Source organism: Mus musculus, chromosome 3, assembly GCF_000001635.26.
Source record: "Mus musculus strain C57BL/6J chromosome 3, GRCm38.p6 C57BL/6J".
Classification (NCBI taxonomy): domain Eukaryota; kingdom Metazoa; phylum Chordata; class Mammalia; order Rodentia; family Muridae; genus Mus; species Mus musculus.
Window position 1 is genome coordinate 136,740,466 of NC_000069.6, and position 14,949 is coordinate 136,755,414.

General features: G+C 41.3%; 1 protein-coding gene across 6 annotated transcripts in view; it reads left to right on the top strand.

Moving 5' to 3' along the window:
• Ppp3ca (protein phosphatase 3, catalytic subunit, alpha isoform) overlaps window positions 1-14,949 on the top strand; it is a 268,014-nt gene that overhangs the window by 70,752 nt on the left and 182,313 nt on the right. The gene's annotated exons all lie outside the window — the stretch shown is intronic.

The window sequence follows — 14,949 nt, forward strand, 5'->3', positions numbered from 1 at the left end:
AAGCTATTCGGGCCATGGATTTTAGAATCTGAATCAGGTGTAATCCATGAGGAAAATCAACACTGCATCGTAACATGTAGAATGTCTCTACATCCTAAAGAGTGAGTTCTTTCTGTAGCTTTAGGGTTAAGGATTTGCTTCTGCGGTGTCCCATCTAGATATGTAATAGGTACGCTGCTACACCAGTCTTCAGCCGCTTTCCTAAGGCCCCCTCACTGTGAGGTGACTAAAGTGTTGAAGGGGTTGAGTCAGGCCTACACCCCAAATGCTGGAAGTGCTTAGACTGCCACTGGATCTGTCTCTGTGACTTAGCTTTCCAGAAGCCAGGTTTAGTATCTCCAAGATGGAGGTACTCAGCAGCGCTTACCTCATACAGCTTGGTGAACGTTAAGTTAAACAGTGCATAGCACGTGCTTAGTTAAGAGACTAAAGTCCAGCAAGAACTCAGTCAAAGTGGATGACATTCCCATGCTTACTCAACATATTCTTCTCGTTTAGTTGCCTTTAGTTACTTCTGAGAAAGGTTAGCTACTACTAACCACCTTCTCCCCACTCCCCCACACCCTCTCCTACTTCCTCCATCGCTCCATCCTTCCATGGATCCCTCCCTCCCTCCATCCCTCCCTCTATCACTCTCGTTTGTCTTAAGATCTCACCTATTCTCTAGGACAGTGGACTTAATTAAATGGACTTAAACATAGTGGAGAGAACAGCAAAGGGCTCTGTTTGCCTCCTGTCTTCAGTTACGAACTCAACTCGCAGGGCCTGAGGCTGACATCGCTTCTCGATGGATGAAAGACCTTCTTAGACGAGGGTGCATTTAGATGACACCGTTTTTCAGGCACGGAAGATCAGCATCTGCATTCCCAGACACTTTAGAATGGTGTCGGGAAAGGAAAAGCTTTCCTGAGAAATCAGATAGGCTGTTTTGAGGAATGATTTTATCAGGACATTTAAATTTCATGTAAGGATTTAGACGTTCTCTTTTGATTGGATTGTGAACTCTTCTGGACGTCTAGAACGGAAGTCAGGATGCTGCGGAAGTTTAAAATTACTTCCATTCTAGTAGGTTGGACAGACAGACAGACACGGGCACTATTGACACCAGAGAACTGTATCAAGGGGAAGTTGAATCAGAGACATTGTCACATTCTTCACTGTGGCTGTCCAGGTCTGTGTTAGACCCACAGCGTGCACCTTTGCTGCACTGTCATGTGCTCTGGCCAGCAGCTGCTGCTGAGACATTAAGAAAAGAGACCCACTGTAAAGCCTCTTGAACTGGCTGGCTGGCGGAAATGCACACAGGCTGAAGAGAGCAGCCTCTGCCTGGAATGGCAAGAGTGTCTGGAACCGGAATGCTCAGGACATTTCTCCTGCTCTGTCTCCTCAGGCACTTAGGACATTGCAAGGACACACTTTTGAAAGAGGTGGGGGTGGGGCACGCAGTCACAGGGGATTGTGGCTGACACAGTAGCTGTGTATGCAGAATGGGCCGGTTCGAGGAAAGTAGGCATGAGAGACATGCCAGCTCCTTTTAACTTGCATGTCATTGCTCTGACCACAGACCATCATCTGTTAAGGAAGACCTTTTTCCTTTCCTTTTCTTTCCCTTTCCTTTTCCTTTTCCCCTTCCTTCCTTCCTTCCTTCCTTCCTTCCTTCCTTCCTTCCTTCCTTCCTTCCTTCTTTCCCTCCCTCCCTCCCTCCCTCCCTCCCTCCCTCCCTCCCTCCCTCCCTCCTTCTCTCCTTGCTCCCCTCCCTCCCCCTCTTTCTTTCTTTAACCTAGGAAATCTAAAATATCATTCAGAATTTTTCTATTTTTCCGAGTATAATCATTTCAGTGGAGCACTGTGGATAAATCCTATAAAATAATAATGTGCTTTATAATTCTAACCAGATAGCACTGAGCCTTATCACATGCATTCCAGCACCACACTTGCTAAGCTAGGACTAAAATACCTCACAGTTTAGCTTTTCTGTTAGAACATTCTTGGTATTCCCGGTATAACTTGAGCTGTGCACAAGTGGTTCCCACTATGCGGACTCCCCTTTGCATGCAGGACCCTGAAGCAGCTAGAATTTCCTGATCTTCCTGGAGAGCCTGGTCACCTTATTGTAGACCGTTGTTAAATGAATGATTGTTGGCCCCTCAAGTGGAGAGGAGGTGAAAATCCCGGAAATGAGAAGAAAACTGCCAAAATTCAGGCTCCATTCCACTCAGCTTCATGACCTGTGCTTTGCCCAGTTTTCAAAACTGTGTTATCTCAAAGACATGTGAGAGGGAACAGTCGGCCTATAGGGTGGTTGGGCGAAGTGATGTGGTATGTGTGTGTGTGTGTGTGTGGGGGGGGTAGACAAAGATAATGTTGTTTTCCTCTGTGGGGAGAAGGAAGTGTTTAGAGTATTAAAAACACTTAAGCATAAACTGAAGCAAGCCTCTAAGTTCCTGTTTTTGGTAAATGGGGAATCCCAGGGCAAAGATGAAGAGGGCCTACCTGTTATCTGGATGCAATCAACGACTCAAACCCAGAAACCAGTGTGGCTTTTGCATGCTAGGCTTTCCTGTATGACTAGCGATGCTTGTGTGAGAATTCTTATTTAGGGCGTGAAGAGTTAGATTTTGAGAACTGACCGTTTGTCTGTTTTCTTCCCAATGAGGTTTCATGTCTCAGAGTTAAGTTCAAGAACATAAGATGATCTCACTGTAAAGGTTGACTAGAGCCAAGCTGAGCCATTCTTCCAGGCTTTGGGGAAGAGGTGAGGGATGGGTGGGAACAGATGAGGTGAGGATAAAAACTCCTCAAAAAGAGAAGTACATAAGTCATTTTTGCTGTTGTTTTGTTAAAGTTGTACCATGCCTGTCCAAGTCTAGCTAAGGAAACTGCTCACTCAGACGGTATTTTTCTGATTCTACTTGGGAAGAGAGTTAACCAACATTAACATTTTTGGTTACATATGAGGCAACATTCTGAGTAATTTACACTAATTAGTATTATCTGTATTTGTGTGTTTGTGTGTATGCATGTGTGTGTGTGTGTGTGTGTGTGTGTGTGTGAAGGCTCTGTACATCACATTGATGGATAGCTAAGGCATCCATCACACTAAAATCAAGTGGTACTTAACAGAGCAGGCTGCATGCCAGATGCAGTCCAAGTATTTTATATGTTGCAACCCCTGTAATCGTAGCATCACTGTCTTAAATATAAATGTTATATTTAGTCAGTTGTCTCTGGTTTCTGTAATCTAGGTAGTATTGATATAATTCACAAACAATGAATATCTTTGGGCCTTTTTGCAATCTGATAACAGCTTCGAAGAGGTAAAATGAGATGATAGAGGCATTTGGGGTTCTATCACTAATACAGAACTTTGTAAAAAGTGTCATAGTGGCCAGAGGGAGATCTCAACTTCTCAACCTAGGAAGAAACAACCTGCTTCTTTAATGCTTTTCCTTGGGACCTCTGGGATACCTTTCTCCTTTAGTCATCCTTTCAGTCTATGTTCATGAAGGAATAAGCAAGACAACGAAAACAGAATAAATCCGGAGTCAATGGTAGCAGAAAAGTGTCTTGGGAGCTCTTCTTAAGGTGCAGAAATTGTGATTCTCACGTAGATAAAGGACTCTTCAGGGGTGCCCCGGAGAGGGCAATGGCGGACCCATCACCCTCAGCAGATCCAGTCAGATCTCACCACATATTTTTTAGGTGACCCTGACAACATTAAACTTACACAAGTTTTGTTTCTTTCATTGTGAAGAAAATATAGCAGTGAGCAAAGCTACTTCGTAGCATTAATGAGGACACTAAGTAGAATAATGCACTTGAAAATGTCTGGTTCCGTAGATGGCACACACAGTGAAGGCCGGTTCTCCTTTTGTTCTGTTTAGTGGCTGTGACTTTATCTGTTGTCTTAGACAAACAGTCCTGATGGTGCTGCTTCTCCTGGGACCAGGCAAACACTCCCCAAACACACAGTGCTTTCATAACAGGCCTGTTGACTCCTTTTCTCATTAGCATTCTGCAGCCAGCTCCACTCATTCTAACCACATCAGGCTTCTAAAGGCTCCTTAAGTGGAACTCTCTGTTGTAGATAGGCTTTATTTGATATCAGCTCGTACTAACACAAGTGAGCTGGTGCCTTGGCTCACCAAATATTTGCCATCATTGTTGGCCAACGATCTTGACTGATGTGCTTTGAAAACATGTGTCGTTACATTGCTAGCAGGTGGGCATTTGTGGTTTCTGGGACTGTCATACGATTCGACACCTGAATGACATCATTGTTGGACTGAAGCAACGATGGCTGAGACTGTACTTTGCTGACTGGAATGTAATCTGAAAGGCAGTATTCTTTTCTCATTTGGTATGAGTCTCTTCTGATGTTTGATGACTCTAGACGGTTGAGTTCATAGACTCGGATGCTCATCTGATAGGATGATGATATAGTCTCTGTGTTATATTAGTAACTGCTCTCTAGGAAGAATCCACACATGGACTGTGGTAATAATACGTGTTTTCAGAGAGCGCGTCTGTGAAGCAAGTGTAGTGAGTAATAGCTCAGCATCATGTTCAAGGGCAAAAAAGGAGTAAAGGTCATTAGATGTACTTGTTGCTACCCCCACCCCCACCACACACACACACACTCTTATTTTAGCCACAAATAACAGGAAAGTATATCCAATGACAAGTATGTAGATAAAAGAAGGACAGAATGATTTAGAAATCACAACCCTGTTTTAAAAGAGGGATGAAAGGAGAAGAGAAAAGCCAACAGTAGACTTCAAAGGGTTTGTTCTGATGTTTTCCTTAAGAAAACACAGTATTAGCACAGTATGAAAGGCAATAGTAATGAGACAAGGTAACAACCTAACGGATCTTCCAGTGTGCAGAGAAATGATGTCCAGAGACAAACATGTAAAAGCAGCATTTACATAAGCCTTAATTGCTTAAAATTTGGAAACTTTAATTTCCAGGGGATTAACATCTAAGTTACAGCACTGCTGTGCATCTTGTCAGGATTTGGTTACTTTTGATTGCTACTAAGACACTAGATTTGTGTGTGTGTGTGTGAAACAGTTCAATTAATTGTAAATATAACCAAGACAAAATATTGGCGAGGACAGCAGAGTCTGTGCCTTCCCTCACCGCCCCTGCACTCGGACGGACGCACAGCTGTGATTTAGCAAGCAGCAGGTGCACAGAGCTACTGTAAGTGGGAAAGCAAAGGCGGTGATGTAACTAGGGTTTACCGTTGTTGGTGTTGCTGTTGTTGTTGTTGTATAAAGTGAGGAAAAAGAGTTTCTGGTCTCCAGTGAAATAAGGGACAGAACTTGAGTTCCAGAGAAGGAGGGAAGAAGCAGATGTTTGAAGTTGATGTCAATGCTGAGTGCTGATTCCTCTACCCCAGTGGGCCACATTCTAGCAACCCTCTCTCTTCCCTTTTCTGTTGCTCCTCCTTCTTTGCATTCCCAAGGATTTTGTCAATAGCATTGTAGGAATTAATGAAAACTTAAAGGTTCTTGAGGTTATTAGAATGTAAATATGATGTGATGTAAGTGGCTATTTACATGTGACAGGTGGCATCAAACAGCATTGATCAGCAATAAGGAAGAGCACATCTCAGAGGTTTGTCACTGGGTTTAGGGATTAGACCTCTCTGGTCATAGCTTTGGAGAAAAGTCTAGATAAGTTCCTAGGAGTAATAAGAAATTTGGCAACCACAGGGCTCCTCCCCTCCCCTCCCCTCCCCTCCCCTCCCCCTCCCCCCTCCCCTTTTTCCTTTCCTTTCTTTACTGGGTTGGGGAGGGGGCTATAAAATTTGGAGGTTTCTGCATCCTCAAAGAAATGGGTGAAAGCAGAATTTTCCTGTACTCCATCTTGTCTTGGGTTTCCACCTTTTCATTCACAGTGCTGTGGCACAGTTTTGCCATGGGTCTGTGCACACGTTCACACGGCTCAGACTTGTATATTACATAAGGTTGGATGCTGTAAAAATGGAAAACATGAAGGTGGATGCTCATGGGCAGAGTGCTGCTGTGCTCTACTATTTTCTAGGAGGATGTCAGTCTGTCTGTCTCTGCCTGCCTGCCTTTCTGTCTTTGTGATGAATCTTGAGAGACGTCTTCTTTCCTCTCCTAGTCACGTGCACACACATTTCATAGACTAATTTTTTTCGTTGGTGGGTCTAGACTGGTGTGACTGCTGTAAGGGGCCGGAGGAAGCCCTGCCTGGGTCCTAACATCATATACAAGAGTTAGATCAATTTTATTTTTTTCTTGGTGATGTCAGGCAGTAGTGCTGGGTGTTAGGGATCAGAGGAGATAATGGCAAAGGCAGAAATGTTTCTGGGGAAGAGATAGGAAAATGTCATGCAGATGTCTATCTTGGCCTTTAAGTCCAAGAAATTGTATTCTTTGAGAAAACTGAGAATCACACCCGAAATGCTACTGTAGGTTTTGTTGACAAGGATACTCATATTAATCTTCATATTGGATCTTTTCAGTTGCTCCTGGCTTCTTCTCTTGAGTCTTGTACCTCTTCCCTTCTCCAGGGTGGGGGCAGGGCAGTTAGGGCTGGAGAGTCTGGTGAACATTTGTGGCTGAACTCAGTGCCTGGGCTCAGTATGTAGAAGGTTGATAAAGAGATGGAAAGTGAAAAATGGAAGCAACTTTTGTCTGAATATTTTTTTAAAAAAAGAATGGATTATTAATTTGTACCACCGACCTACAGGGAATCGGGGCTTGCCTCTCCAAATCCTCTCTAACATTTGTTGTCAAGATTTTGCTGACAGCCATTCTGTCTGGGGTGAGGTAGTATCTCAAAGTGGTTTGAATTTGCATTTGTCTAATGGCTGGGGATATTGAACACTTTTGCAAATAGTTTCTGGCGTTTTGAAATTTCGTCTTTGGAAAATGTCACCTCGGATCCTTTGCCCATTTGTTGATTGGCAGTTCTATTTCATTTGTATTTGATTTCTGGATATTAGCCCCCTCCCTGTCTGAGGTGTAGCTGATAAAGATTAATCCTGTTCTATAGATTGTCTGTTTTTTCTATTGGTCATTTCCTTGGCTGTGCAGGAACACTTCATTTGCTTGCAGTCCCATCCAATAGCTCCTGTGTTGTTGGTCTTCTAATAAAAAAAAAAACTTCTTGGCTACTCCAAGGCCTTAAGGATCACCCCGGCATTTTCTTCTAGAAGTTTCAGTGCCTCTGCTTTTAAATGGAAGGTTTTGATCCACTTGGAATTTATATTGTACAGGATGAAAGTTAAAAATTTAACATCATTCTTCTGCAAGCATAAATCTAGTTTGGCCAGCACTATTCGTCCAACAGGGACTTCCCTCTAAGTGTATTCTTGCTTCCTTTGTAAAGAATTAAGTGGGCATAGGTTTACCGTTGCATTTCCTGGTCCTGCATTCTATAATGCACGTTGGTCTTACTGTATTTTTATGGTGAACCAGGCTGTCTTTATCACCATAGCTCTGAAGTACAACTTGAGGTTCAATATTAAAATAATTTTAACAGTATACTTACTCTTTAGGATTAATGTGGCTATTCATGGTCATTTGTGATTCCATATATATTCTTACATTGTTTGTCTAAACCTATAAAACACGATGTTGGAATTTTTATAGGTATTACATTAAATACATAAGTGAATTTTTATATTAGCCATTTTCACATTATTAATTTTGCCAATCCAGGAACATGTACAGTCTTTGTATTCTCTAGTATATTCTGTGAGTCCTTTTACTAGTATCTTGAAGTTTTAATTGTAGAGGTATGTTTCTTGAGTTAGACATCTCCCTAAATATTTATTTTGTTTGGAGTTACTTTGAATGGGATATTTTTCTTTCCTCAGAGTGCACTGTTGGTGTAAGTGAAGGCAACTTTTCCATTCTCTTTTCTTCTCTTATATTGACTTTTTTGCTCTCCTGCTTTGCCGCTAGTGTTTATGATTTCCATATGACCCTGCAATTTTACTCCTGGGCATATACCCAAAGCATGCTGTCCCCAACATAGAATGTTTGTATCAGTGTGTGTATTTCTGCTTTGTTCACTCTAGGAAAGAATTAGAATCAGTCTGTTTGTATATCAGCAGAGTAAAGGATAATGAAGATTTGGTATAATTGGTGTGTGTGTGTGTGTGTGTGTGTGTGTGCGCGCGCGCCTACGTGTGAATGCATGCACATGCATGTGCGCCTGTGTGTGTGTGTGTGTGTGTTGGAATTTTTAAAACAAATCTTGCCTCTAATTAGTCAGTAAAAATCAAATCTTAGAACTGTTGTAAAATTATTTCATTGGATTTTCTATTACAATGTTATGAACTTAAACTGGCATGGTGTATGTACAATTCAGTTCTCAGCTCACGCTTCGCCACTGTCTGGTGTGAAGCCATCATGTCATGGACGCATTCCTTACTGAACACACTTTCTGCTGCCTCAGGCTCTACTGAAGATGGAAACAAACTGAGCAAGTGTGGACACATTGTTCTTATATTTCTCCTGACCCTTCTGTGGCGAATGCAACATTTCTTGTATATCTTTATAAAAAAGTGGTTACTTTGTTAATTAGTTCATATTTTATTAAAAATTGTCCATAAAATAGCTGTTCTAATTTGTAGAGGTGAATTTTTAAAAATATTTATTAAAGTAATTATTTATCATAGATAGATTGTTGACTCTGCATGTGCTCTGTGTGTGCATAATAAAGACGTATTCCTTGTACATGTCGTTATGAATATATGTTGAGGGTGCCTAATTGGAACAAGGACCTTGGCTTTCAACAATATCATTGTGTGTCTATAATCCTTGAATAATGCTTTGGATTTGACTAGCTACACAAAGAGCAGATGGTGAACTGGGCCAAGTTGACAGTCACCATTTGCTTCTCATTTATATAATTTGTAAAAAATGTGTCTAAGGAAAAAAAAAAACAATGTACAGAGACCTTCTCTGTTGTAGTGGATGGGAAAGCAAGGACATTTTGGGATAATTATATTTTAACCTGAATAACTTTATTAAATCAGCATTTTTCTTCCATGAGCACCCTCAGTGTGTGGTTTTTGTCTGTTATTGTTGCCATTCTTGGTCACAATTTGATCAGTCTCTAAGAATCTTAGAAAGTGTGTTGACAGTTAATTGAGTTTACTAAATGCAGTCACTGAATAGGAAGTAATTGTGTGCTGACCTGGAAGTGAGTCTCTTACTCCCCAACTTAGGCTTAATTTTTAACTGGGAAGGAAGAGGGGCTATTATTATTATTATTATTAGTAGTAGTTGTAGTAGTAGTAGATGATGATAATGATAATGATAATATTATATCATTTATTCTTTGTTATAATAAATAATATAAATATTATTATTATTTTGGTTTAAAACACTTGATTTCATTTTTGCTGAATATTGGAAGTAGCTCATTGGGTGGCATTTTACTGTCTAGTTGCTGCATCTGTCTCTCATTGCTATTTGTTCTTCTGTGTTTATTTTTGATACATCCTTTATAAGTCCAGCTCTGAGAAAACACAAACAAACAAACAAACACACAAAATGACAGCCACCAACCAAACAGAATGTCCACTTGTTGTTGGAACTGACCAGGGCCACATTCTGACTCAGCACTGCTTTTCATTCCTCAGGGAAGCCTGGATGGCAGGCTGCTTCCTCCCCGCTGAGGACATGTGACAAAGAGTGTGGCTCCCTCTGGGTGGGATCCTCTGTCTTCCTCTGTGTATGTCCCCGATTGTGAAACCTGGACTTCTGGGTTGTGTGACATTGGGACTACAGCAGCTGTTGCCCTGAAAAGAGACCTTTAAGGGAGAGTAGGGGGATGAGGTATAAGCCCTGAGAGAGGCTCCCACCATAATTGTTCATAATAACAATGGCTTGTTTTGGACATCCGGGTCTGTATAAAGCAGAATTTTACTTAGATTTCATATGTGGATTTCAGAGGGATCTGGAAATTTCAAATTCAGTGCAGCAGATTTTTCAAAATAGATTTTGTAAGAATTTACTACAGAATTAATAAGAATTCTGTTTCTCTGAGTGGAATTTTGTAGTTCTCTATAAATTATCTGATTTCTACATAAAGTCTTTATTTAGTCATGTGACAGACAGAGAAATAAATCAGGTTTAGGCCCGATTCTTTGGGTAAGAGGCAAAAATTTTTTAAGTGACAGTACTTAGATACTGGCGCTATTGCGCTCCGGTAACAACATGGACTTAGGAAGCAGACTGAAGGGTGAGATTGAGTCTGGGTTCTGTTGCATATTTTGAATGTCAGTGTCCTCATTGGGACATGAGGCATACTTACTCTTAGACAAATTTTTGTCTTAAATCTGGGTTTTATTTTCTGCTTTGGAAGTAGCGTCTGGGAGAATGCCTCATTGAGCAAGGGTTGTCTGCCTGAGACAACGGCAGTGTAGTAGGATGGTCAGGGTCTGAGGTCTGAAGGACATTGTTCCAGTCAAGCCTTCGGTTAAGGAGGACATGGCCTGTGGCCTCCAAATGTGCCATGTGTGTCAGCCTGGCAGCCTCAGGTGTTTATATAAACACTTGCTTACCGGCGGAACTTGAGATGTTCATTTCCTTTATGTTTTGGAGATGGTAAAGTTCTCCTCCAGGAGGTTAACACAAATATAGCCGTATACGTCAACCAAGGAAGAAAGAGGGCATTGGAGTATGCTTGATTTCTAGTGGCAATTGGTTATTGTGCATTTTTATTCATCTGCTGCCTGGAAGTTGCTTTCACTATCTATAGCTTTTCTTCCTTGTCATTCAGAAGCTGGAGACTGGAGACTCATGGTGGCGAAGCAGCATAGGACATTAAAAAAATAGTTGTTGATTCAAAAAGGTGAAGGTCCTTACTCACCATTGTGTTTCAAAGAACTGCTCACTTTGTTTTTAAATGTCTTCTGTGATTGTAGATGTGTCTGTTTACTCTCAGCTGTTAGCAACACTGTTAGTCCTATAGCTATATCGTGGAAACATTTTTGTGTTGAGGTTTGCAGTTATTAAAACACAATACAAATGTCTTTAAGACTCTTCATTTATAGATGGTATAATATAATGTCACAATATATGCTTAGGAAAGAATGGGGAGGTATGTATATGTAGATACATATTCGTCTTTTTCACTGAGAAGTGGCTTTCAAAAGACTTTCTGCTGCTTTCCTCTCTTGTTTTCCTCTTTCTAGTTGGCATTTTTTTCCATATGGATATAATCCCATGATTCTTGGAAAGCTAGCAAGGTCATCTCCAGTTCCTCATAAATTAATATTAAATGCATAATGAAAACATTAAATTCAAGACTCTTTAAAAATATGCTTTAAGTTAAGCTGGGCACGGTGGCAGACACTTGTATTCTCGTATTCAGGTGGCATAAGCTAGGTTAACTCTGAATTCAAAGCTTGGGCAACATAGATAGTTCTAGGCCAGCCTGGGCTACATAGAGAGACCCTGGCACTATCAGAAAGAAAGAGATAGGGGAAGGAGGGATGGAGAGGGATAAGCGAGAGGGCGAGGAAGAAAAATGAGGGTGAAGAAATTTTGTTTTGTTTTAGGTAAAGGAATATAATAAATTCAAAAGCATTAATCTCTCACAGGCGGTGGCTATATTTTATTTGATAAAAGGAGCCACCTTCCTGCTCTCAGCATGAGGCTTCAGTAATTTGTCAAAGGAAAGAATAGCTGGTAATCACAGATGAGACATTTTACATGCCTTTAATTTTTTTTTTTTGTTTCCCCTTAATGTAAATGTTAACAATCCATGGTATCCACAAAGGGGAATATTCTTGCTCATTAACCCTATTAAACATTTTCAGGCAAGAAAAAAAAATTAACCTCACTTGGGGGAAAGCATTGAGGCTAATGAGTTGAATGGAAAGATTTTTAAAAGTCACTGTGGGTTAACTAATTATGCTAATTCAATACTGAGGTGTCAAACAGTACAGTTTGGAATTTACGAGGTTAAATATTTGGACTGAGGTTTCATCAGTGTGCTGGGGTTAAGTGTTTTGAATACAAGTCACTGTCAGTCAGGCATGCACAGTGTCATCCTGCCTGGTGGCAGAGAAGGTGGCAGGGGATGCTATTCTCTCTTGCTGGACTCTGAATCCCAGAGATTCGCTTGCACCTCATTAACTTGCTCCCATGGCTAAGGGACTTACATTGTTTGAGGACGTGCTAGTAACACGCTAGGAGGAAGCTTAGTCTAATTTATAGCAGGCATCACACTGGCACTTACGTGCTAAGAACTCAGTTTTCCTCTTCCTTTGAAGCACATGTAAATGTACAGAGAATGCATACACATTAAATGCGGGGTTCAGTAAACTATTCACGTGATACCTCAGTCACCCAAAATACTGTAGTCAGAAGTTGTTGAGTTGCACCTCGGCAGTGAGGTAATTAGAGAAGGGGCCATTGCTCCGATTCTGCATTATGTTACAGGGTTATTTGTGGAGTGTTCTCTATGGAGTGGCGTAATAGGAAATAGCAGATTGATTCTTGTTCCTTCAGCTTTGTCAGGAAAGCATGGCACACATCACAGAACTGATGGAGAAGGCCAATGCCACGAAGTTGTCATACTTTGTCTTAATCTAGTAAGAAAACAAATATAGGATACATACTTTAAAGGTTTATCTATAGTAAGTGGAATCGAAAGCCAACGTCTGCTGTTAATTCAGTCATGTTCTGAAAATGATTATTTTCATAGCTAAAATGAACATGCCAAGAAATTAATGTTACCATTTATCCCTTAAACACAACTTCTTTTGCATTTTTAATTTTTTAATGTTTAACTTTGGTATTCATGAGCGAGGAATAAACTGAAAGGAGACATTAAAACCTCACCCCACTTTGCTCTTGGAGTAGGTGAAAGATTTCTAGCAGTCTTGTTCCAAGATCTTTTATTGTGTTTTTGAATGGTTAGTTTAACAGAAGTAACAAGGTTAGTTAGTAAGGCAGTAATACATATTTTACATTACAAAGAATAAAGATAAAAAACTAAATTTATTTGCCTTATTTATTTGGTTTGTCCTTTTTCCTTCCTTCCTTCCTTCCTTCCTTCCTTCCTTCCTTCCTTCCTTCCTTCCTTCCTTCCTTCCTTCCTTCCTTTCTGCCTTCCTGCCTTCCTGCCTTCCTGCCTTCCTGCCTTCCTGCCTTCCTGCCTTCCTGCCTTGCTGCCTTGCTGCCTTGCTGCCTTCCTGCCTGCCTTCCTGCCTGCCTGTCTTCCTTCCTTCCTTCCTTCCTTCCTTCCTTCCTTCCTTCCTTCCTTCCTTCCTTCCTTCCTTCCTGCCTTCCTTTTATTTTTTCTGAGTCAGGGTATCACTATATACCTCTCGCTGTCCTGGAGCTCACTATATAGATTAAGATGGCTGGACAATAAATAAAGTTATACCCATGGTACATGATGGTCAACTTTGAAGTAGTCTATATCCACTTCAGCATACTCTAAAGTATAGGATAGTCTTTGGGAATCTCTGATAGCAGCCTTTAAGATATCCCAGTAGGGGGGCAGACAGAAAACTTAGAAAAATCTCTTAGTTAGAAGTCTGCTCTGGGCATGGCAGGCAGCTCATGTGTAATTCCAACAGTAGAAGACTTTGGGAGGACTGCCGCTGTGAGTTCGAGGCAAGCCTGAGCTATGTAGTGTATTCCAGTGTGTCCTGGAATGAAGCCCTGTCTCTACACAGCAAAACAGAAGGGGAATCTGAATACTTGTCTTCTTGAAGCCTCTGGCTCTTCAGCTGTACCTCCTTAATACCTTCACACCCGCAGGAAAGCACAGGTTGATACTTGGAAATACAGTGAAGAAAGCCAACATATATCCTTATCATGGAAACTTTGATTAAGTTGATTCTATGTGTCTATCAATTAGTGCAATTGGTGAAGATAAAAATCCCTTTCCCACAGTTGAGTGGGTGGGTCACTGGGATCCACACTTACCATTTGCTGAAAGGTACAGGACACTGGTGCCTTTCAGTACTTGATAGAAGAGAATCCACAAGATGCTTTGTGTTGTAGCCTTCTCTGAGGATAACTGCCTTCTCCTCCCATACCAATTAGGGTTGCGTGTCTTAAATGTGTCATCTCTAATAGTAACACGCATAATACGAGGAAAGAGTTTTAATCTAGAAATTGAATGTACACTCAGATCTGCCTGGCTCTAAAGTTCCCTTCCCATCATCCTGTCTCCAGAAGATGGATGCCTCTGCATCATTTTGAATTGGAAAGGGATGTAGGGAGTTAGAGTTTGAGGGGGTCTCAGTGGTCCTTTTGTACAGGGGCTTAGAGGAGCTGCGGCTGAGCACGGCTGATTACAGCTGTGGCCTTCTCTCCCGTGTTTGCGGTCTGCAAGCTTCTTTCTAGCACACACCGTCTTACGGCATTGCTTTTGTCTTGGACTCTTCATGCCTAGATCATGTGCTCGGATGCATGTGTGCCTAGATCGGATGCATGCCATGCATTGTATTCCAGTCTGTGAGGCATAGAAGGGTTTGCTGTCTTTCAGCTCGTGCCCAGTGAAAAGGCACAGAAACAGCGTGTTCATAAAGGCTGATAAATTATTGCTCCTTTTTTTTTTTTTTTTTTTTTTGTAGCTTCCATGGTGATGCTTGGCCCATTCAGGTCTCTAACAAATGTTACTAGTTTCCTCTCCTGTTGAGATTCTAAAGCATAAAATGAATCACAGATTAGAATGTGAAACATAAAGTTATTAAATGAGCATGGGGAAGCATGCAATGATGCGAAGCTTAAGGTTTGGGAAGGCAGCTGTCGGGTGATGGCTACGGTTGCTCAACTTGATAAGCACAATCAGTCTTTCCCTTTTCTGCCAGTGACATCTATAAACTCCTGTTGTAGCTTGGAAGTGACGTCAAATGGCCTCTTTTCCAGCACTTTATCCCAGAGCCTGTATTTGGCATCTTTATAAACCCTTCCTAGGCAGCTATTGTAG